Consider the following 13,917-nt stretch of genomic DNA (forward strand, 5'->3'; position numbering starts at 1 on the left):
TTCAAGGATATCAAAAACATAAAGAACATTAAAAATGGGGCTAGGGTGTACTTATACAATCGAGCTTGAAAGTTGAAGGAAAACCCTAGTTATGGCCCTACTAATTTTTGGCACACAAAATAAGAAGATGAGCAAATTTTGCTTTATTTGTCCATTTTTATTCTTTTATTAACCAAATGACAAAAATGCCCTTAAGGCCTTTTTTGAAATTTTACCTACCTATGCCCATTTTTGTCCATAAAAATAGAAATTGGGAAAATTGCTATTTAAGGACATCTAATTAATAACCCATGGTAATTTCATGCTTAAAACTTCTATAACTTACATTTTGCTACTTTTGCAATTTAGTCTTAGAAGTTAAATTGGCACTTATCAATAAAATTTCTTTATGAAATTTTTCACACAAGCATGCTATCATATCATAGACCTCATAAAATCATAAAATAATTATTTCTACTTCAGATTTGTGGTCTTGAAACTACTATTCAGACTAGACCCAAAATCGAGATGTTACAGAGTCATCCTTTTTACAGAGTACTACTGTTGATAGATAAACTTGCCTACATCGCGATAATAGTTAGTTTCAAGAACGATTAATTATAAATATTTAAAACCTATCACGAAATCGCGCGATCAAGTTTTTGGCACCGTTGCCGGGGAACTAAGATATTAGGAACGCTCAATTTTTATTACTTTAGCCATTTATTTTTCTTGCAATTTAATTTAATTTATTATTATTATTTATTAATTTACTTTTTTCTTTCTCTTGGCAGGTTTTTATAGTTTTTGACTAGAAGAAACGTGTTAGGACCACTACTTTTTGACAAAGAAATCGATCGCACAGTTCGTAGACATCAAAGAGAAATAAGGCGAAGCTTAAGATTCACAGAGAACGAGTAAGAGGAAGATACTCAACCCCCAACCGAATAGATTGCTGAAAACTAAGACAATCAGCTACCTCCTGTAATTGCAGTTAATCAAAATCCTGCTCTATGCACTATGTATGATTATGCTAAACCTTCTTTAACAGGAACTGAATCGAGCATAGTTAGACCTGCTGTAGCTGCAAATACTTTTGAACTAAAACCTAACACTATTCAAATGGTACAGTAATTTGTTCAGTTTGATTGTTTGCAGGATGAGGATCCCAACACTCACTTAGCAAACTTTTTAGAACTATGCGATACATTTAAAATTAATGGTGTTTCTGATGGTTCCATTAGTCTTCGGTTATTCCCTTTTTCATTGAGAAACAAAGCTAAACAGTGGTTAAACTCATTACCATGAGGGTCAATCACTACTTGGGAACAAATGACCGAAAAATTTCTATTAAAATATTTTCTGCCGGCTAAAATGGCTAAATTATGTAACGATATCTCTTCGTTTGTACAGATGGACTTAGAAACTCTTTACGATGCATAGGAGAGATACAAAGACTTACTGAGAAGGTGCCCTCACCATGGGTTACTGCTTTGGCTACAGGTTCAAACGTTCCATAATGGCCTGAATCCTTTGACTCGACAAATGGTTGATGCAGCTACTGGCGAAACCATCAATAATAAAACACCTGAAGATGTCTATGAGTTTATAGAGGAGATGTCACTGAATAACTATCAGTGGAAAGTCATGAGGACTAAGCCAACTAAAACAGTAGGCGTTTATAACGTTGATTCGGTTACTATGCTGTGAAACCAGGTAGAACTTCTAAATAAAAAGATTGATGGTTTACTTGGTTGTACTCAGGTACATCTAGTAATGAGGTGCGAGACGAATGGAGGAGGAGCATGCACAGAGTATCAACCCTTCAACCTTAGCATTGAGGAGGAACAAGTCCAATATATGGGTAACAGTAACTCTTGATCCCAAAATAACCCATAAGTAACACTTACAATGTAGGTTGGAGGAACCACCCCAATTTCTTGTGTGGAAGTCAAGGAAATCAAAGACCACAACATCCTCCGGGTTTTCAACAACCACCCTATCAATAGGAAAAGAAGCCGAACCTTGAAGAGATGCTCTCAAAGTTGATATCGATGTCAGAAACCCGTTTTCAAAACCCCGAGACAGCACCTAAAAATCAACAAGCGTCGATCCAAGGGCTCGAAACTTAGATAGGCCAGCTTCCCAAACTAATCTCCGAACGACCACAAGGTAGCTTGCCAAGTAATACTGAACCCAACCCAAGGGAACAGCTTAACACAATTAATGTTCAAGATGACGAAGGAGTCGTTGAGCCTGAACCAGAACCGAGGCAAGAAACTGTGGTAAGCAAAGGTCAAGGTGAGGTAGGTCATAATAAAAAAAATCAGTGAATGTCAAATATAAACCTCGTGTGCCATACCCCAACGCGACAAGGAAAGACCGCTCAGATGAACAATGTGGTAAATTTCTTAAACTCTTAAAAAAATTACACATTATCTAACCGTTTATTGAAGCTCTATCACAGATGCCAAACGCAATGAAATTTTTAAAGAAGCTTTTAGTAAATAAGTGGAAGTTGGACGAGGCGTCGCATGTGGAGCTAAACGCAGTGTGCTTAGCTATTCTGCGAAATAAGCTACCAAACAAATTAAAAGATCCAGGGAGTTTTACGATTCCTTCCTTAATTGGTAGTCTAGATGTTAAAATGCATTAGCTGATTTAAGGGCTAGTATCAACGTCATGCCTTACAAAATGTTTAAGCAACTAGGTCTTGGGTAACCCAAACAGACTAGGATGAGCATTCAATTAGCAGATAAAACTATAAGATTCCCTAGAGGTATTATTGAAGATGTGCTAGTTAAACTCGATCAATTTATATTTTCCGTTGACTTCATTGTTCTAGACATAGAGGAGGATAGCAACACTCCTTTAATTTTAGGAAGGCCCTTTTTAGCAACTGCTAAAACAATTATTGATCTTGGAACAGGTGAACTCACACTCTGTGTGGGAGACGAAAAAATCACCCTTCAAGCTCGCAATTCCGGCAACACATTGGAAATTGAAGGTGATCGTCTAAACCATTCTACTAAAACTGACAATATGGTGCAACTTTTTTTGCAGGAAATGAGTCTGAAGGAAGTACATGAGCCATTCTCAAGCAATAGTAGAGGGCCTATTCATGAAGATCAAAGGCTACAAATCGAGGAGCTAGATGAATGACAGATGCATAAACCGAGAACACCCGACAAACTAAATCTACGACGGAACGAGCTCAATACCTTTTCAAATCAACTTAAGGTTGGAGATAGAGTCTTATTAGATGCCGCAGATCCCCACATTGTTGCTACCACACCGAATGAAGAAATCCCTCTTACGGTACTCAGCATTTTCCCATTCGGTACGGTCAAGGTGAGTCTCCCAAGTTTGAAACTTTTAAGGTAAACAACACCCGTTTAAAACCTTATTTTGATGAGATTGATAGAGGGAATGAGGAGTATAAACTCCTCAAACCACCATGATCATTCAACAGAGAGGTAAGTCGAGCTTAGACTATAAATAAGCGCTTCTTGGGGGGCAACCCGAGCATTAACTCTATTAACTTCTTTAATATTTAGTCTTCAACACCTAACTTACTAACGGAGCTCTTGAATACAAGTTTTCCACAGAGACACGGCCAAGCACACGGGCGTGCTTAGGGCCGTGTGAAAATAGGGCAAAGATTTCCCCAAACACGAGCTTTTATAAAACACCACGGCCGTGCGACATGGCTGTGGTCGAGCCTGCCAAAACAACACGACCGTGCGACACAGCCGTGTACACCCACCGCCTAATGAACACAGGCGTGTCCTAAATGTCAGACGTGCCCAAATTCAAAATTCGCGAATCACACGGGCTGAAATTGGGGAACACGGGCGTGTTACCTGGCTGTGTGCCCCAAAATCTATAAATACCCTACACTATTCATTATCTTCCCCACTCAAAAACCCTAACCCTAGCCGCTGCAATTCCACACGGCCTCCCCGCCACACCCGTGCACCGCCCCCAACTTCATTTTTGACGTTCAATCCTCCCTTCCTAGAGTTTGTTTACTTCTTTCTTGTCTATTTTAATGATTTCTAAGGCTTTTTATCATAATAATATGCAAGTTTTTATGTTATTTTCATAGTTTTAAATGTCATAATCTAGAATAATTTTCATTTTTTTTTCATGTTCAAGTTTTTTTTATTTCATTACAAGATTTCTTTACTCCATTTGATTAGTTAAAAGGAAAATATTCATGGCAGGATTGGTGGAATACTCATGCGTTTTTCATATATTCTAACTCATTCCTCATACTTTTCAAATGCTTCTTGTTATTTGCCAATTTTTTTATATATATATATCTTTTATTATTATTCATGCTATTATCATGCAATGCCATAAAAGTATGCTATAAAATGGATTAGTTTGATTAGAATTGTTAAGTGATGATAGTTGTGGCTGAAGTATTAGTCATAATCTATGACTTTTTGAATTTAGATACATTCTTCCGTGTCCACTCATCAAAACAAAGTAATGGTTTTGATTGCAGGTTCAGAATGCCATCTTCACATGGTAAAAAGGCCGCTGTCCCTGCTTCAAAGAAAAGGAAGGGAGCGTCATCTTCCTAGGGTCCTACCGCTAAAGTTCGTCACCCCTTCCTGAGGTTCGCCATCTGGCCCCAAGGAGAACTGTTCCAAATACTCTGAGCCCACCTTTAATTACAGGCCGCTGCATCGACTGGGCCACGGTAGAACAAGTTCAGCTGGCTGAAGTGATTCGGGCCCTCCTAACCTGTAACACCCCATACCCGAGACCGTTACCGGAGTCGGACACGAGGGGTTCACAGACTAAATTCACTTATTTTCACAGTCCATTTTAAAAATTTCTAGACAGCTGACTAATTGCGTCACTGTCACCTTAAAAATCATATTTTGAGTTCCAAAACTCGAAAATCAGTTTCGTAATTTTTCCCTAAAACTAGACTCATATATCCATCCACAAATTTGTTTCTAGAATTTTTGGTTGAGCCAATTAGTACAGTTTATTAGTTAAAATCTCCCCTGTTACAGGGTTTGACTACCCTGACCTTCTTGCATTTCGACTTAGATAACTCCTTATACAGGGCTTCAATACTTATGCTATTTGTTTCTAATGAAACTAGACTCAAAAAGGAATCTATACATATATGGCATGACTTCTAATTATCTCTGGTAAATTTATAATGAATTTCAAAAGTCAGATCAGGGGATCCAGAAATCGCTCTGGCCCTGTCCCATGAAAACTTGAATATCTCTTAAAATATGACTCATATGACAGTTTCGTTTCTTCCATATGGAAGTAGATTCATCAAGGTTCGATTACATAATTTATTCACTATTTAATTCCATTCCTACTATTTTTAGTGATTTTTCAAATTCACACCACTGCTGCTGTCAGCATCTGCCTTTAAGGTAGACTTTACCTATTACACAGTTTCCATGATTCAACTAACCCTTTTGCATATATATCATAAAGTATGATCGTGATTAACCATTCCAATGGCCAATCCTTGCCAAGCATATCCAGACCTCTCAATAACCATATACATACAAAATGATTATAACATTATGCTCAAAAATATATATAAGCCATTTTGCATGGCTATCCAAATTTATACAAAAACCGAAGGGTACATGACCCACAACAAAAAGGGTAGTCCTATACATGCCATTTCAAAGTTCAACCAAAAGTGTACCAAAAGGGGCTTTGATAGTGTGGGCGACTTCGACTTCAATAATCCCGAGTCCGATAGCTGACGAACCAAAATCTAAAAAACAGAGATTCAAAGAAACGGAGTAAGCATTTAATGCTTAGTAAGTTTTGAGCCATAAAATTTGACACAACTAAAGTGTAACATTCATATGGCTAAACGGATAATTTCATATGCACAAATTCTCAATATCATACTTACTTCACATTACCAACCCTTATATTCATACACAAAAGATCAACTTAGCCAAAGGCCGGTAGCTCATTTATCGACTGAGCGAATACTATTTGTAAGGGATCAACTAATTCAAAGCATATACGAAACATACCTCATCGCTGGGATTTTATGAGCGTATTAATTGAAACTATTACAGCAAGGTCGCTCATTCCCAAGCCAAGTACCTTCGGGATTTAACCGGATATAGCTACTCGCTCGAATGCCTTCGGGACTTAGCCCGGATATAGTAACTCGCACAAATGCCTTCGGGACTTAGGCCGGATATAGTAACTCGCACAAATGCCTTCGGGACTTAGCCCGGATATAGTAACTCGCACAAATGCCTTCGGGACTTAACCCGAAACTAGTCACTAGCGCAAATGCCTTCGGGACTTAGCCCGGTTATCATCCAAATATTCATGCACATATCAATAAATCATGACACATTTATATTCCATTTTCATAATTAGAGTTCAAACACAAGTCACGTATTAAGCAATCCCATTTTCGACTCACTAGCCACATACAAACAGCATGGTTTAGTTTGCTTTATGACACGATCTCTATGCACATACAGCTACCCGTCATATGTATAGACTAATTAACTCAACATATAATTCAAGTAGAATCATCATATCACCGTATATTTGTTATGCTCATACGTCATGACTTAATCAAATCGTAAACTAAGTTTCGTTACTCGAAAACTTACCTCGGATGTTGTCGAACAATTTCGATGGCTATTCGACCACTTTTTCCTTCCCCTTATCGGATTTAGTTCCCCTTTGCTCTTGAGCTTAATTTAACAAATAAATTGATTTAATCATTTGAGCATCGAAAAGAGGAACTCAAGGTACTTAGCCCATATATATACATTAGACATTAAAGTCACATACATATGAAATCATGAATCAACTCAACATATTAACCTACACTCCCTTTTAGCCGATTGTCTAAGCCAAGATAAAAGCATCAATATGCTTGCCTCTAACCGAATACATGCAACACCAATCTTCTTCCTATGGCCGAATATGCATGTCTATGTTGAGGCCGATTATATGCTTAATACTTCCTACAAGTATGGTTACTTGTATTGATTATATATCATTTTGTTTCAAATTCAAAACTCGGCTAATACGCATATATACACTAGTAATCAAATACTAACATTTTGCACTTCACCTTACTACCATTTCACATCTACTTTCTACCATGGCCGAATGCATCAAGACACCATACCATTCAATTTTGGTCATGGGTTACACAAAGAACTTAATGTCTAACTCAAAAATGCCAAAAAGAAAATCCAAGAGTCATCAATCGCCATCACATGTATCATTACAAAGCTTCACACTTAGCATACAAATGACATCAACACAAATCCACCTTAGCCGAAACTTAACTCATCTTCATGCCTCGTCACCACAACATCAAACATCAACCAAGAAGACAACACCCATGGCCGAATATCATCTCCATCTTATAGTAAAGATTTAAACCATGGGCTAGGTAGAACTCAAACTAACAACTAAAAACATGCATGAATCTCATGGACAACAGCAAACATACCTTAGTCTAGCAAACCACCATAGCCGATTTTCTCCAAGTTCTTTCCCTTCCTTTCTTTCCTCTATTCGGTCAAAGATGTTCAAGAATGAACACTTTTTTTTTGTTTTCTTTCTTCAATTCACGGCAATGGGGGGGGAAACATGGATGAGACAATTTTTTTTCATCACTCCTCCCTTTGCATTATTATTTTATTACCCATACTCCTTATTTTATTTTTCCTAACATAAATCACTAACATAACATGTTTATGACATGTTTTGCCCATAACATTTTGTCCTCCTTCCTTGTCATGGCCGGCCACTACTAAATTAAGGGGGAAATTGACATGCAAGTCCACCCTTTTATTACATGCACTAATAGATCCTTATAGATTAACCTATCACATTTCAAAAGTGTCACACATAAGTCCTATTAGCTGAATTCACATGCAATCGACTAAATCGAAGCTTAAAACTTTCACACATTCATATTCACATATTTTAGACAATAAATATCATATTCACATAATTTGGTGACTCGGTTTAGCGGTCCCGAAACCGCTTTCCGACTAGGGTCACTTTAGGCTGTCACATAACCACCGACCCTTGGAGCTATTCTTTAGGATCCTCGAGCCAACATACCCCGAGATCACGATGGAACTATGCTCAACGTTCCATCTTCAGACCGTAATGACGAACTACAATGATCCCGATACGGTCCAATTTCGCCTAGGCGGGTTAGTCCGCCAGCTCAGCGTCCCAGAATTCAGTACGGCGCTGGGTTTATATACGGAGGAATTCAAAGAGGAGAATGACTAGTACCAGGTGGGGCCACCTACAATCCTAGCCGCTCCAAGCATCGCTCTCCCTCCATCTCTGAGGTACCTACACGCCATTTTGGCTCACACGATTATAGGACGGCGAGAGAGCATTGGCGTCGTCAACACTCATGACGCCTACTTTTTATGGTGTATGGCGCACAGGCACGTCATCGACCTTGCCTATTTCATCGCCCTCGCGATTCAGCACCAGACGGAGCGGCATAAGAAGGGGTCATATCCATTGGCCCCTATGTTACTCGATTGGCTTGACACTTCGGGCTTCTCAGCACCGTAGCCCAAGAATCATCCTTAACTCTCATTGGCCAGATGTCTCAACAAGGCATCTCAAGCATGCTTAGCATGAGGATGATCGAAAAGAGTCGAGGAACCTACCCTCCTCAATATCGTCTCGCCCAATCTACCGAGGAGGAGGCCTACGAGGACATTCTTGATGATGTCCCTCCACGGCACGAGGACCCACCGACTCAGCCACCACCACCCTCTCGTCCAGTTCATGCGGCGGCTTCGTATGCTGACATCTCTAAGCGCCTCACTCGATTCGAGCAGCAGTGTTTTCAATGATTGACAACATGATGCTACTCTATAGCAGATTTGTCAGCACCTCAACATCTCATTGCCAGTCCCACCTTGCAAACCATCTAGCGATGAAAATGTTTAAAAACATTTATTTATTATTTTATTTTTTTAATTTTTATTCAAACTACTTTTTACTTTTATTAGATTTTAGAATTTATTTTTAATTATCAATTTCGATTATTTCTTTATAAGTAATTATTCTTCCTAATATCCTCTAAAAAGTTCCTGATTTTATCATAGTTATATAGAGCTTTTAAGCTTTTCATTACCTAGGAACCAAAAACTCCACCCCGAAAGGTTCTCCATAACTGCCATGTCCTGATCGACCACGACCATAGCTACCACTAGATATAATATTCTTTTGGCGCAGGACTTATGGAGTAATGAACCTCTACCACCGCCGGAGTATCCTCCTCTACTCTCGTACCGATTACTCTCCAAAACTCCAGTTCGAGGAATTTATCATACAGGATTAACCCACTCATGCCATGAAAAGCTTACCTCCATGATTAACCCCTAGTAAACCCCCTTGAGCCTAACAAGCCATTTCTTGTATTACCCTTAATATTAACCCTTAACCCATTATTGTTGAAATCTCCTAAATTAATCCCTATTTTGTCGAGATTTGAGTTGAATAAATTGCTTAGCTATGTCTTGTTCTGAATAGTTACTCTATGTTAGTTAACTTGTTCCTAAAAAAAAAATATGTATACATATTAGTAGTGATCTTTTGTTTGTAAGCTTCAGTATTTAAATTCCATAGTCAGAGAAGGAGTTATGTTGTACGTAAGTGATGATTAAATATTTTTCTAGTTAAGTAATTTTTCAACTCAATCTTGATTCTAACCCTTTCTTTCAGCTTTTGACCACACCCCCTAACCAAGCCTCATTTCAACCCTCTAAAGACCTTTTGATTGATGTATCATCTTAAATTATAGTGGTGGAAATTTGATTTTCATGTAAGCCTATGGTAATGACTTTCATTATTGACTATTGAGTGCTTCATTTATTGTCCTTAAACAACTCGAGTGATTTGAGTGAATCTTTAGTGAGGATGTGAAACTCTGTGATATTCTGAATCAAAGGTAATTACTTAGATGAGGGGAGACACCTATGTTTGCATGATTAAATACTCAACTTGGAATGTTTGAAACTTTTATGTTCTTTTAGTTGAATCTCAATGTTGATCACCTATCGGTTATTTTGAGATATTATCGATAGAAATTATAAGTTGAGAAGAATTTATTTTGATTATGAGTTGAGAATTTTGCTTAAGGACAAGCAAATTCTTGTGTGGGGGTATTTGATAAACTGTATTTTATACATATTTTTACCCCATGCTTAACGCATTTATTGGATGATTTTCCATTAGAATTGGTAAATTCGATGCTCCTAATGCTTTAATTTCATGCTTATACTTAGGAGAGCATAGGAGAGCGAAAGGAACGAGAAATGGGCCAAAAATAGAGAAAATGGGCCAAAGTACGAAATAAACATGGCCTGGACCTCCTCACACGGGCAGACCACACGCCTGTGTCAATTTGGCAGGCTCGAGCACGGCCTGAAGTAATCGCACACGGGCGTGTCACATTGGCATGTCCCTGCCGAGCCCAAGTTGAGTCCAATTTGGAAAAGGCTAATTTTGAGGGCTCTTAGGCATTCCAAAGCTCATAAATTTACCCTAGAGGAGGAAGAAAATGGGACACACAAGGAGGGAGTAAGAAATTACTCCGAGGAAGCCGATTGATCCATCTCAGAAGCCGGATTCATCATCAAGACTGAAGATCTCTCCTCAATTTTCCCTCTAGGAGTTTGAGTTTTCTTTATGTTTGTAATCTTTATTATTTTGAGATGTTTTCTTATTTAGTTATGAACTAAAACCCCTAAATACTTAAGACGAATGAAACCTAAGACGAATCTTGTTATTATTTTCTGAATTGTATGATAAATATTTAACTTGTTCTTAATTATGTGTTCTTAATTCTTGTTTTGATATCCTAGGATACTGATTCAAGATAAGCTCGTATTCAGAGGAGGAATAGACCCTGTCTAAGAGTACATTCGTTATAATTAAGCGGAGTTGTTTGCGCTCCTAGACATAGGGTGACAAGATTTTTCCGGATTAGGGTGAAACCTAATAAGGGGATCCATAGATCGAGTTTATGCAACCCTAAGGTGTTAATTAGAGAAATGTCTCAATTATTCAATCTAGGGATTAGACGTTATTAGTCTTGAATGGGGATAATAACATAACTTAGGGATCTCTATGGAACAAGGTAAATGAATAAATCGTCCGGTTCGGAGCCAGAATAACAAGTACAGTCTAGGTGGATTTTCCTTAGGTATTGTCTTGATTCAATCGATTTTCCCAAAAGCAATTCCCCAATTCTATTCTCTGTGAGTTCTTAGTTTAGATAAATAGTTAGTTAAAAAAAAGCCTCTTTTTCTTAGGCTAGATAATAAAAAGACAGTCATTACTAGTACTTTAGTTCCTTTGGGTTCAACACTCCGGTCTTGCTAAAACTATACTACTGTTCGATAGGTACACTTGCCTACATCGTGATAATAGTTAGTTTCAAGAATGATTAATTATAAATATTTAAAACCTATCACGAAATCACGCGATAACTAGTCACATTCCCCGCATTTCTAGGTGGCCTCCCTCTAGTATCTGGGTTGCTCGGTCTTGCATTCTGGAACTTATCTCTCTCGGCTAACTCAGGGCAATCTCTAATGAACTGATTTTCCAAGCCACATTTAAAACATCCTCTATTATTCATCCAGCACTCACCAAAATGTCGTTAACCACACTGTTGACAATCGGGCTTATTGTTTCTCATACTGCCAACACTCAATACTGATGTAGCTTGTGTTTTAGGACTTCAGTATTGCTTTCCACGATCTCTATTTGGATACCCGATTGAAGCATTTTAACGAGCATACAAATCCCGTGATTTCTTTGACGAGGACTGATATGGTTTATTCATCGATCTTTTTGTTGAATCTCTAGCCTCAAAATCCGCCTTTCTCTTTTCTTTGCCAAGTTCTTCGGCTTTATAAGCTTTGTCAACTAGCATTACGAATTCTTTCAACTCTAGAATCCTAACTAATATTCTGATATCCTTGTTTAGCCCATCTTCAAATCTTTTGCACATAATGGCCTTAGTTGAAACATACTCCTGATCATATTTACTAAGTCTTATAAACTCTCGCTCATACTCAGTTATAGAAATACGACCTTGTTTCAACTCTAGGAACTCTCTGCATTTTTATCAATGAACCGTTGACTGATGTATTTATTTCTGAACTCAGCTTGAAAGAATTCCCAGGTAACTCTTTCTCTTGATACTGAGAACACCAAAGTATTCCATTATTGATATGCAGTGTCCCTCAGAAGTGATACGACACATTTTAAACACTCTGCCAATGTGCAATAAAGTTCATCAAACACTCTGATAGTTTTTCAAGCCTAAACTTGGCTCTCTCGGTATTGTTATCAACATTAGCTCTAAACTCTTTGGCTCCATGTTTTCGAATCTATCAACTGGCGGTGTAACACCCCTTACTAGTGTTCGACGTTGAGACAGGATACGAGGTATTACCAGACTTAAACACAAGCAAACATACAAAATCGAGCCATAAAATTTCATTCAAATCGAATTCATTCATACATATGCAAATTGTCCCTTATATGGGTCTACGAGGCCCAAAACATACATCGGGTGGACTTCAGGACTAAACCAAGAATTTAGAAAACATTGGGAAAACTTAGAAAAATTTTCATGAAACAGGGTTACAACGCCGGTATGGGTAGGCCGTGTGGTCACACATGCCTGTGTGGCTTGGGACACACTCGTGCCCTCAGTCCTTGTAACTATCTGTTTATGAAATCATCAACACAATTAGGGTCACACGACCAAGTCACACGCCCATGTGCTTAGGCCATGTGGCGAATTAAATTCCAAAAATTAAGTGCAGACTGCACACGGCCTGGGCACAGACCCATGTCCTGAGGCCGTGTCCTTCACACGACTGAGACACACGGTCGTGTCTCTGCCCATGTGTTTACTACTGGGCATTCTATTTTTCCAAATTAGGGTGCAGGGGACACACGGCCGGATCACATGCCCATGGGTCAGACCATGTGTCATACACGGCCTAGACACATGCCTGTGTGTCTACCCGTGTGGACAAATTTTAGGCTAATTTCCAAGCCATTTGCCACCCTTCAATGCTCACTCACTTATACATTTTGGATGGCTTGCAACATAGCACATTTAGTCACTTAAATATTCACAACCATGATTAATCCATGACTTTGTAATCTCAACATGTCACATACTCAAGCCATCATGCTTTTATATGGCATTCCACACCAATTTCATATTTATTCATCCTTATAAAGCTACTTTCAACCTACTCAATTATACCAGGAACATGGTCATTCTTATTAAACCCAATTCATTCATTAAGCATATGTGCCATTTACCATATCCATATCCAACAAGCAACCACCAACCACATCATAAAGCATAAAAACATTGCATGCATGCATAAATAATTAGGGTTACAACCCGAGAAGCAAATATAAGCCACATCTCATGGCCTTATGCAAAATGAATCATAATGTAACACCCCGTACCTGAGACCGTTGCCGGAGTCGGACACGAGGGTTCACAGACTAAATTCGCTTACTATCGCAGTCCATTTTAAATTTTTCCAGACAGCTGGCTAACTGTGTCACTGTCACCTTAAAAATCATATCTTGAGTTTCACAACTCGAAAATAAGTTTCGTGATTTTTCCCTGAAACTAGACTCCTATGTCCATCTACATATTTTTTTCTAGAATTTTTGGTCGGGCCAATTAGTACAGTTTATTAGTTAAAGTCTCCCCTGTTACAGGGTGTGACTACACTGACCTTCATGCATTACAATTCGAATATCTCCCTGTACAGGGCTCAATACTGATGCCGTTTATTTCTATAGAAGCTAGACTCAGAGAGGAATCTATACATATATGGAATGACTTCTAATTATCTCTGG

At 38.4% G+C, this 13,917-nt stretch overlaps 1 non-coding gene across 1 annotated transcript; it reads right to left on the reverse strand.

Moving 5' to 3' along the window:
• Positions 1-1,359: 1,359 nt before the first annotated feature.
• Positions 1,360-1,466, reverse strand: LOC121227810 (small nucleolar RNA R71). The gene has a single exon (XR_005925332.1). It is a non-coding gene; the product is annotated as a small nucleolar RNA R71 (small nucleolar RNA).
• Positions 1,467-13,917: the final 12,451 nt, after the last annotated feature.

The sequence above is a fragment of the Gossypium hirsutum genome, chromosome A03 (assembly GCF_007990345.1).
Source record: "Gossypium hirsutum isolate 1008001.06 chromosome A03, Gossypium_hirsutum_v2.1, whole genome shotgun sequence".
Classification (NCBI taxonomy): domain Eukaryota; kingdom Viridiplantae; phylum Streptophyta; class Magnoliopsida; order Malvales; family Malvaceae; genus Gossypium; species Gossypium hirsutum.